The sequence below is a fragment of the Mus caroli genome, chromosome 14 (assembly GCF_900094665.2).
Source record: "Mus caroli chromosome 14, CAROLI_EIJ_v1.1, whole genome shotgun sequence".
NCBI lineage: Eukaryota > Metazoa > Chordata > Mammalia > Rodentia > Muridae > Mus > Mus caroli.
Window position 1 is genome coordinate 62,526,411 of NC_034583.1, and position 10,672 is coordinate 62,537,082.

Sequence of the window (10,672 nt, forward strand, 5' to 3'; positions counted from 1 at the left end):
CTAGGAATTTCATAAATTCATTCTTTTTAATAGCTGAATAGTACTCCATTGTGTAAATGTACCACATTTTCTGTATCCTTTACTGGCTTGCTTCTCCTGACTTGCTCAGCCTGCTCTCTTACAGAACCAAGACTACCAGCCCAGAGATGGTCCCACCCACAAGGGGCCCTCTTTCCCCCTTGATCACTAATTGAGAAAATGCCTTACAGTTGGATCTCATGGAGGAATTTCCTCAACTGAAGCTCTTTTCTCTGTGATAACTCCAGCTGTGTCAAGTTGACACAAAACTAGCCAGTACAATTGACCCCTTGTTAACTTGGCACACAGACACATTACTAGTAAGCCTCAACCCTTACATTCTTATTCATCCCCAAGGTCTAAAGAACTTTAAACGTCCCACAGTCTTTACATATTCTTAAAATTTCAATCTCTTTAAAATATCCATCTCTTTTAAAATCCAAAGTATTTTTACAATTAAAAGTCTNTTAACTGTGGGCTCCAATAAAATAGTTTCTTCCTTCAAGAGGGAAAATATCAGGGCACAGTCACAATCAAAAGCAAAAATCAATATCCAACCATCCAACTGTCTGGGATCCAACTCATGACCTTCTGGGCTCCTCCAAGGGCTTGGGTCACTTCTCTAGCCATGCCCTTTGTAGAACACGTGTCGTCCTCTAGGCTCCATATGCCTGTACTCCACTGCTGCTGCTCTTGGTGGTCATCTCATGGTACTGACTTCTCCAAAACACTGCATGACCCCTTCAGTCCTGGGCCATCAATTGCAATTGAAGCTGCACCTTCACCAATGGCCTTTCATGGCCTCTCACAGTGCTGAGCCTCAGCTGTTCTGTGTGACCCCTTCATGCCTTCAAAACCAGTATGAAGTCCCACTGCAGCAGGATTACAACTTTAATTATCTCTGGAACACAGCATCTGTGCTCTCAGAAAACACATCCCAGAAGATTTCACCTCAATGATGCTGGTCTCTTCTTAATCACCGCTAATTTCTTAGCTCCAGCTAACCAGCATCAATAGTCCCAGTAATGCAAAGGTTTTGCTTTGGAAGTTCTGGTATCTTGTTAATCACAGCTGATTCTTCAGCTCCAGCTAACCAGAACCACAGAATCTTCACAATCAAACTCGTAATGGCCCTGAAAAAAGTCTTTAATCTTCCCTCTGAAATTTCACAAGCCAGGCCTCCATCTTCTGCACTGTTCTCAACATTATCTTCCAAGCTCCTACACAACATTCGACAGAGCTCTTAACACCTAATGGATCTTCTGGCCCAAAGTTCCAAAGTCCTTCCACAGTCCTCCCCAAAACATGGTCAGGTTGTCACAGGAATACCCCACTCCTGATACCAATTTGTCTTAGTCAGGGTTTCTATTCCTGCACAAACATCATGACCAAGAAGCCGTTTGGAGAGGAAAGGGTTTATTTAGCTAACACTTCCATACTGGTGTTCATCATCAGGGAAGTCAGGACTGGAACTCAAACAGGTCAGGAAGCAGGAGCTGATGCAGAGGCCATGAAGCAATGTTCTTTACTGGCTTGCTTCCCCTGGCTTGCTCAACCTGCTCTCTTATAGAACCAAGACTATCAGTCCAGAGATGGTCCCACCCACAAGGGGCCCTTCCCCCTTGATCACTAATTGAGAAAATGCCTTACAATTGGATCTCATGGAGGCATGTCCTCAACTGAAGCTCCTTTCTCTGTGATAACTCCAGCTGTGTCACATTGACACAAAACTATCCAGTATACCTTTGAATCAACTTCTTTTGCTTATAAGATGCATCTCCTTTATTGGCTTTGTTATGTGAATTCCAGAATATACCAGTATATTCAGTTCACTCCAGTATATGCCAGTGTGTTCAGTGCACTCAAGTATACACCACTGTGTTCAGTGCACTGCAGTATGCACCACTGTGTTCAGTGCACTCTAGTATACACCAATGTATTCAGTGAACTTCAGTATACACCAGTGTGTTCAGTGAACTCCAGGATATACCAGTATGTTCAGTTCACTCCAGTATATGCCAGTGTGTTCAGTGTACTCCAGTATACACCAGTGTGTTCAGTGCACTGCAGTATACACCACTGTCTTCAGTGCACTCCAGTATGCACCACTGTGTTCAGTGCACTCCAGTATATGCCAGTGTATTCTAGTGCATCCCACTGCTTACTTGCCTCTTGTATGACAGACATCCTGTATTTGTTCTGATATAAATTATAAAAATATACTATTAATATACTTGTTTTAAGTATATTATTTAGTAGTATTTTAAGGAGTTTATAGGAGCACAAATAATTTATACTTGCCTCCATAATTTTTCTATTTCTGATATTCCTATTTTTTGTTTGTGACATGTACCACTTCACAGGGTTCTTGTAGGGTCTTGTGGATTAATTTCAGCCTGAATCACCTTATCTGACTGGTTCTAACTCAAGATCTCTTGTGAGGGCATAGTCAAGCTGTGGCCAAAGTGATGGTCCTCTGAAGGTGCTAGAAAACCTTCTTCCAGGCTAAGTCATGTGGATGTCAGCTCCTTACTATATGGGCCTTCCCATAGAGCTACTCATGCATGGCACTTATTGTTCCCCAAACAATGGTAAGAGGAGAGGGAAAGAGGAGAGAGGGTTGAAGGAGAAAGAAATGTAGTAGAAAGAAAGAATGTGTGTATGTGTGTGTGTGAGAGAGAGAGAGAGAGAGAGAGAGAGAGAGAGAGAGAGAGAGAGAGAGAGAGAGAGAGAATGACATAGAGAGAAAGAGATATTCTCTAAGATGACAGACAGCCACAGACTCTTGTAACCTGCCATTTTCATTTACCAGGGCTTATGTCATGCTACTATGATGATTAGCCAGGGAACACTCCTGCGTGTTGATATTGGGAATGGAGATCATTGAGCATCACCTAATTTTTTTTAAGACAATACAGTGGTCTCTTAGAGGATTCCATGAATTGTCTTCTCAAGTCAGGGAGATTGTGGGCTCCTTGTAGATTTCCCTTCTGCCGCTAACATCCTCTTGGGAGAAAGTAGGGACAAGAGGAGGCTCACTCTATTTAAGCCCCTTCTTTTGGAGGACCATTATATACTCTGTCAGATGTTTGTTTTGTATTTCCTGTTATTTATCAGTTTCAGGAAGGAAGGCCATTTGATTCTCTTCATTATATCTTTGAGCGAAGTGGAAGGATTCCATTATTTCAGAGTAAATTCTAGATGTTTAATGAAGCCGAGGATAGACATTTAGGAGGGAGAGTGACATAGGTGAGAATCTAGTGAGCCATCTCATAAGTGTGAAGATTGGTCAAGGCCTGGGGATAGATGGCTTGGGTGGGAAGTATAATGGAAATGGGGGAGATAGAGGAAACTGCTCATCATACCAAGGGATCACCTTCCTAATTGATTTCCCTTCTCTTGCTATTCCCAAATATGTTTCCTTGGCAGATAGATGTTTGCAGTCTTGTGGATTTTCCAGTTTACACTGTTACTGTGTAAGCAATGGAGCCTTCTTCTCTCAGGTGAAGCCTCTCAAGTGAGTCCTGCACTGGGAGTAGAGGAACCAGAGGTAGATAGCCAGGATGTCAGGAATGTGACAGCTGTGAGCTATGTCAGCAGAGGATGGCAGGAGACTCTCAAACCCAGGACTAAACTATGATGACATCCTTGAACATAAGCTGGCTTTATTCACCTTCCTAGTTGTTAATTAATTTATTCTTCTTTTTAAAAACTGTATCAAACATCTGCTTTGAGCTAAGCTTAGGAGTAGAGCAGGAGATAAGATGTGCCCGCTCATGTTCTTACAGAAGTATCAGCCTAGCAGGATAGGGATGGGATGAAGAACCACTCAAGTTGTTCCTCACTATCATCTTGGTACCTGCTGGTACAGCTTTGGTTGTCAGAGGGGAAGTATGGATGGAACAAAGGGGAGGATGTCTGTAAAGAGTTCACTGTATGTGCTACAACTGAACATAGTACCTATGCATGATTTTAGCAGTCTGGGGGTATCCTAGTATTGCAATGATGTAACATCACAACCAAATGCAAGTTGGAGGGAGCGTTTGTTTGGTTTATACTTCCCTATTGCAGTCCATCACTGAAGGAAGCCAGGACAAGAACTCTTCCTTCCTCTCCTGTTGGTTCAGAGCCTTCCTTGAGAGCCTTTTGCAGTGCATCATTAGCATAAGTCAACAGCACCCTGATTCTGGGAGCTCAGGTGCTCCTACATGGCCCCTGCTACTGTGCAGAGTCAGTTTTTCTTTGGCAGAGTCAATATGAATAAGATTAAAACACACACAGTTTTGTTTGACAGTCTCCTGGGGGCCTCACAGACCTGTGTATTTCTATGTAAATACAAACTTGGTTGATTCTTCCCAGTTTCTGATTTTACTGGCAGAACTTGGCTTTCTAACCTTACTTGCCATATCATGACAGATATGTGCAGGAAAAGTACTTGGGCCAAGATGGATATATAGTGCTTCAGTATTGCATGTGTGTGTCAATATGTATGAATGCATGTGTTGCCTTTCTGTGTGTGTGCCTTTGTGTACTGTGTTTATTTCTGTGCATGTCTGTGTGTATCTCTATGTCTGTGTGTCTCTATGTGCATTTATGTGTGTAGCATGTATATTGTTTGTATATTATGTGTGTATGTGTTTTATGGTTTGAGTTTGCAAATATGCTTTTTTATATGTGTACCTCTGTGGTATATCTGTCTGTGTCCTCGGTTGTATACACATGCATATACACAAACTTTAATATTCATGCCCCTGTTCATGTGTGTGATTTGTGCATACTAGTATCTGTGTGTACATGTGCCATTGTGTCTATAGCCATGTCTTTATGTGTACCTATATCTGTCTGTATCTTTATGGTTATATGTCTGTCTATTTAAGTACGTCTCTGTGTATATGTATGCCTGTTTTGTTTGTATGCTTGATTCTCTCATTATGTGTGTGTATGCATGTACATGTAGTTCTATGCACATATGTGTGTGCATGTATTGCACACAATACATATATGGGTGTGCCTGTGTATGTTGTGTTTATATATTTGTTGCTGTTACAATGTAGCTGGGAAAACTTGCTTATCAAGAGAAGAGGTTTATTTTAGCCCTTTGTTACCTGATGCTTTACTCTGGGCTTGTGTTGAGGCAGAATCCTACATGGGACCAAAAGATGAAGGAAGGCTGCTCATCTCATGGTACCTGGGAAGCAAGGAGAGGGGAAGAAAGGGGAAGGAGGAGAGGCAGCTGGAATCCTAGTAATCCCTGTAATGTCACAACCTTAATGACCTGGTATCCTCGTATTAGGTCCTATCACTTAAAGGCTCTACTACCTAATAATTGTGCCAATAGGCCTAACAGAGTTTAGTGAGGAATATTCCAGATATAAGTTGTCCATTCAGTGCTAGGTGTTTGTCTGTCTGCATCTATGCATTTCGGTATGTACATATTAGTTTGTTTCTATGTATATGTGCGTCTATGCACATTGTATATCTCCATGTATTTGTATGTGTGTGTGTGTGTGCGCGCGCGCATGTGTGTGGGGGGCTTGCTATGCCATGGTCATTTTTGTACAGTTTATATGAGGTTATGGGTGTCATTTTCAGCCTTCTTTTGAACCCCATTGTCTCCCTGTCTGATGGTGGGTGTTCCCCATTATCACTAATCACCAAATACTCTTCCATAACACCATTTTCAACCATGGACCCCTTTCTGCCAGTGCTGTCTTACTATTGCTCGCCTCTGCTGACTTACTTCCTAGTGGAACATGCAGCCTGCCTTTGCTCACTTTCCATTATGGCCTTTGACTGATTGTAGCACCTATGCCTGATTTTTAGCAATCTGGAGATGTCCTAGTTTGAGTTTTTATTGCTATGATGAAACACCACAACCAAAAGTAAATTGGAGAGGAAAGGGTTTATTTGGTTTATACTTCTGAATTACAGTCCATCACTGAAGGAGGCCAGGACAAGAACTGAAACAGGGCAGGAACCTGGAAGTAGGAGCTGACGCAGAGGGCTTGGAGGTGTGTTCCTTAGTAGCTTGCTCCTGTGACTTGCTCAGTCTTCTCTCTTATAGAACCCAGGACCACCAACCCAAGAATGGTCCGACCCACAATGTGCTTGGGACACCACCCATCAACAATCACTAATTAAGAAAATGCCCTACAGCTGGATCTTATTCAGACATTTTCTCAACTTTTGCTTTTTCCCTTCAGATGATTCTAACTTGTGTCACATGAACATAAATCTAGTCAGGGAAGGAAATCTGAGTATGTGACCCAATGCATGTGAAGCTACCATTGGACACAGCCACTCTGAAGGGAGGGTATAAGGATTGTCATCCATTTCTTTTCTGGTAAGGAAGCAATGTCAGAGAGAGGGGTTGAGACACATATTTAAGATTACTAAGATGGAAACCAGGCTTGCACACAACACTTTGGTTCTAGAGAAATGACAGCCAGGCATTATTTGTTCATGGAAAGGAGTGGTTTCCAGAGATGGAAGCCAGCAGTGAAAAGATGAAAGTATATATCTGGTCTGAAAACCCTTCCAGTAATGCCTACCTCGTAATGCCTACCTCGTGCTTGGGACACAGCCACAGGAAAAGGTGAGAGGAGTTTGTGAAGGATTTGCAGATAAACCTTGCCCAACCTTGACCACCACTCAGCAGGCTAATAAAGCAAGATGTGTCTGACATCTCCTATAAAATGGATAGGGTCCATTTCATAGGACCCTTAGCTGGCTCACAATGACCATGCCTACAGAGCATCTGGGATGCAGCAGGCATGTGTTAGGTCAGAACTCTGCTTCTTCCCATGGGTTAGGGCAGGTATGCAAGGTCTGTGTTGTCAGGATGGGTTTTTCACCTACATGCTCAGGATCTATATTCTTTGGTGCCTGTGTTTCTTTCTGCTATTGTATTTGTGTCTCTTAAATACCTCATTTAATGAAAAGCCAGACTGCTTAGTTACTGAAGCAGTAACAAGGTGAGATAGGGAGGTCAGTGGGCGCCAATCAATTTGGAGGTGTGCTCTTGTTTAAAATGAAGAGTCCTGTGCTCCCTGCCCAGGCTTACTGAATCTTAGGGTTGTCTCTGAACATCTTTATTGTGCAAGGTCTTATAGTTTGAATATATAAGGTCCCCCTAAGTTCTTCTGTTTGTATATTTGGCCCTCAGATAGTGACCTTGGTAGCAAAGTGGAACTTTTGGGACAAGGTGGTATGCTAGCTGGTATGCTTAGGGTTAAGGTTAGGGTTAGGAACCTTGAAAGTTATAAGTGCTTGCAGTTTGCATTTGAGATCTGACTTTGTCTCGTGAGATCTGAAGAGCTAGCTGTCTTCTTACCTTTCACTGCTATAAGCAGAGGAGCCTAGCCACATGCCTTCCATGACTCCATGGACTATATGTAATCTCTACAACTGTGAGCCAAAATATCTCCTTTCTTAAGTCATGTCTGTCGGGTATTGGTCACACTGATGTACAGGTGGCTCATGCACAAAGGACAAAGGTACATATGTTTTTTTGTTGTTTATTTATAAGACCGTATTTTATATTATTAAGAGAAAAACAAGTTTATTCACATATGTGCATGAAATAATAGCTACTGCATGGGTATACAATGTTTAACGATTTATTTTGAGAACTGTATAGTCAGGCAATTGCACCATCAGACAAGCATCAACGAGCATATTCACAAAACGTACATGGAATAGATCAATCACTCAGTTTAGCCACTTGATGAAACTAAGAGATAATAAAGACAGGTTTTAAGAGATGGTGGCTGGTGTAACTTGGCTTTGGTGTTTTACAGTAATCTATTTTATATATTATGTATATGTTACACAATTATATATTTTATATATTATAAACAGGAATGTGTTCTAAAATAGCAATTAGGAGTGCACTTTAGAAAGTACATAGAATGCCCTGTCTTCCTGCTAGAGGTGTTCTCTGTAAATTCCCTCTCCCTACTGTTGGGCATTTCATCTAAGGTTCCTCCCTTTGAGTCCTGAGACTCTCTTACCTCCTAGGTCTCTCATGCGTTCTGGAGGGTCTCCACAACCTCCTACCTCCTGAGGTTGCCTGTCTCCATTTTTTCTGCTGGCCCTCAGGGCAGGAAGACATGGCATCAAATGGGGAGGGGCATCCCACAGTCAAAACTCTGACCCATAATTGTTCCTGTCTGAAAGAACTATAGGGATGGAACTATAGGGATGGAGAAGAGCCTGAGGGAAAGGTCCAACAACAGCCCCAAAGTGGGATCCAGCTCAAGAGGAGGTCCCAAGGCCTGACACTATTACTGAGGCTAAGGAATGCTCACAAAAAGGGACCTAGCACTCTGCAATTTGGAAAACCCAACAAGCAGCTGAAAGAGTCAGATGCAGATATTTGCACCCAACCAATGGACAGAAACAGCTGACCCCTGTTGTTGAATTGGGGAAGGCTGAAAGAAGCTGAGGAGAAGGGCAATCCTGGAGGAGGACCAGCAGTCTCAATTAATCTGGAACCCCTGAGATCTCTCAAACACTGGCCCACCAGCCAGGCAGCATATACCACCTGATATGAGATCCCCAACATACATACAGCAGAGGACTCTTGGGTCTGTGTTCATTCACAAATGTTGCACCTAACTCTCAAGAGACTGGAGGCCCCAGAGAGTTTAGAGGTCAGGTGGGGTGGGGGGTGGGGACATCCATGTGGAGACAGAGAGATGGGGAGAAGGTATGGGATGTGGAACAGTTGGAGGGTGGATGGGGGGGGGGGAGAGTGAAAAAATAAATAATAAATTTAAAAAAGAAAGTACATAGATTATGACATTGAGAAATGACAGGAAATTTTTATCTTCATTTTGATCTTATGAGATTGCCACCATATATGGGATTTACAGCCCAAATCTAATGAAGTGGTCATATGGTAGTCTAGCAAATGGCTTTGAATCTATGTATAAAATCTATCTTCAAATGAAATGAAACAATATAAGGAGAAAGTCCATTGTACGAGGGTTCCCAGCACAAAGCATGCCAAACCAAGGTCAGGCTTTTTGTTATTCGAACTTGTTTGTGCCTGCGTTATAGGTATATTTGTAGAGATTTAGAGCTATCCTTCTCTCTTCCTGCTAGAGAGAAGACATACTCCATACAGATGTAAATTTCTCTTAGAAAAAGTAAAATGTATCTGCTTTCAGAGTTTCTCCTGTATCCATTGTTCCTGAAAACAGCCATCACCGTGTTTATTGCAAAGAGGCATATTTTAAGTAGCAAAATCTGATCTTTTGATATATCTGGAACAGCTTTTAGCTACGGACAAGATAACTTTTCACTAACTGAGATCAACACACTAGCCCATTAAACTTTATGATCTTTGCCATTCTGAAAAGACAGAAGTGGAAATAGCATTTCTGAGGCCAGAGCTGATAGTGGATGTCTTTAAAAGCATCACTTGAGAGGCTGAGGCAGGATGATCCTAAGCTCAAGGCTACTCTGATCTACATTAGCAAAACTGTCCCGCAAGCAAAGGAACAAACAAATAATGACAACAATTCTGAAACAACTAGAAATACTGCAAATTAAAATATATGGGATACAAATAAATGCAGTAATAAGACATTGATGATAACAGTCACCTACATCTAGATCGCTGATTTGTGTCAAATACCATATCAATGCATTTCCTGCATCTCAAAAACCTTGAAAAACAAGGGTGGATAAGTAAGTACAAGGAAAGAAATAATAAGGGAAGGGTTGTATTATAAATAAACCAAGTGAAAGCTTTAAAAGCCATATAAAGAATCGCTAAAATTAAAGTTTTTGAAGAGATAAAAAGGCAAAGAAAAGGAGAGGCTTATAAAATGAGTGACAGAAAAGGAGATGTTATGGTGATGATACAAATGCAAGAGATAACAAAATGACTGGACAATTATACAGTAATAAATTGGGAAATAGGGAAGATATATATGAACACACACACACACAGAGAGAGAGAGAGAGAGAGAGAGAGAGAGAGAAAATAATAAGTATCTCATGAAAAATGCAGAACTTAATGACATTACTCGTGAATTCTACAAAATAGTTTGAGCTTGTGTTGTAATTACATTTCTCCCTTCCTGTTTCTCTCTCCAAACCCTCCCATGACATCTCCTTTCTCTCCTTAAAATCATGGCCTCTTTTTATGTCAATTGTTATTGTACAATAGATGTATCTGTATATACAATATATTCCCAAATATAGCCAGTTGAGTCTATGTAATGTTTCTTGAATGTATTTTTCCAGGGCTGAACATCTGGAAGTGGACAACCAATTGGTTTGCTCTTTCTTGAGAAGGGCCACCTCTCCTGCTCCCGGCTGTACTTAGTTACCTACAGATCTTTGTGAAGGATTGAAGCCTGTGGACTTTGCCCCAAGCAGTAGTCATGTTTGTCAGTGTCCTCCTTGTTTGTCTGACATGATGTTGGTGAGACATTATGGCAGCTTCTGACGTTACTAGAAGACACAGTACCACAGCAAAGTCACTAAACCTTTGGCTCTTGCAATCTTCCCAACCCTCTCTTCTACAATGTTCCCTGAGCCTTAGGTACGGGAGTATTCTGTAGATGTTTCCATTGGGATGGTGCTCCACAACTCTGGTACATTTTTTTAATTAGGTAATTTCCTCAATTACATTTCCAAT